Genomic DNA, 1,314 nt, shown 5'->3' on the forward strand with positions numbered 1-1,314 from the left:
CGGCGGGGACACCGCGGGCGCCGACAGCGCAGCCGGCAGCAGCATCCCCGCGTCCGGACGAGACGGATCGATCCCGCGGAAGAACGGCGCCGAACGGAAAGCGGAATCTCCGAAGCGGAGCGCGGGCGACGGCAGCAGCACCCTGCGGCGGCTTCTCGGGCGAGACCGGCCAGAGAGCGGGGAGGACGCGGCGGCGGCGGCGGCGGCGGCGGAGAAGGACGAGGAGGAGGCGCAGCCGGGCGCCAACCTGGGCATCCAGCCGAAGGTGAGCATCTCCGAGCTGCCGCGCATCCCGAAGAAGAAGCGCGAGAGCGAGCAGGCGGTCTCCGCGGCGACGACGATGATGCGCACGAAGAGCGTGCTCGACTACGGCGAGGCGATCGACATCCACGCGTACCAGGAGCGCGAGTCGTGGAAGCAGTACGAGCGACACGCCATCAAGAAGCGCGAGTGGGACGGAGAGCGTGGCGGCGGCGGCGGCGGCGGCGGAGGAGGCGGCTCGCGGGGGAAGAAGCGCAAAGGCGAGGAGGAAGACGGTAAGGAGGCGGTGTCGACGACGAAGAGGAAGGGCGAGCAGCGTTCCGCGGACAGCAGGCGCGACTTCAAGCAGGCGGACGGCCGGGGAAATAGCTTCGGTAAGGACGGCGGCCGCACAGAGAGCCGGCTGTCGGACAGCGAGAAGCAGCGGCTGCGCACAAAGTGGCAGAGCGAGGCGAGAGGCAGCGACGACCACAAGGCTGAGAGCGCCGACAGAAACAAGCTGCTTCCGTCGACCGCCGCACGGCAGACGAAGGACCGCACCCTCAAGGAAGCCCAACAGAGGCTGCCACGTGCCGACGGCAGGAGCAGCAAGCAGCCAGCGCCATCTAGCAGCAGCAGCAGCAGCGGCAAGACGGGCGGCCGGGACAAGTACCTGGCTTCCCTCGCGACGCGCGACGGCCCGGACAAGCGGGAAGGGTCCGGGAGCGGCGCGGCGGTGGCGCCCCCGCCCGAGGCGAGCGTCAGCGAGAACAAGCCGCCAGAGGGCGCCTCAGACGAGCCCGACTGGCTGCGGCATTTCGAGACGCCGGCGGCGCGGCGGGCGGGCGCGGCGCGGCGGCGCTCGTCCGGCGACAGCGCCAAGTCGGACCCGCGCGTGCACGCCGACGCGAAGCCCGGCCGCCAGGTGTCGCCGCTGGCCAAGCGCAAGTCGGTGCGCTGGGAGATGACGTTCGGCAAGGACTCGCCCGTGCCGTCGCCGCCCTCCGTGTCGCCGCCCTCCCCCGACGGGCCCATGTCCGCGGACAGTAGCCCCGAGCCCGAGCCGGCGCCGCA

The sequence above is a fragment of the Priapulus caudatus genome, unplaced genomic scaffold (genome assembly GCF_000485595.1).
Source record: "Priapulus caudatus unplaced genomic scaffold, Priapulus_caudatus-5.0.1 Scaffold554, whole genome shotgun sequence".
Taxonomy (NCBI): Eukaryota; Metazoa; Priapulida; class Priapulimorpha; order Priapulimorphida; family Priapulidae; genus Priapulus; species Priapulus caudatus.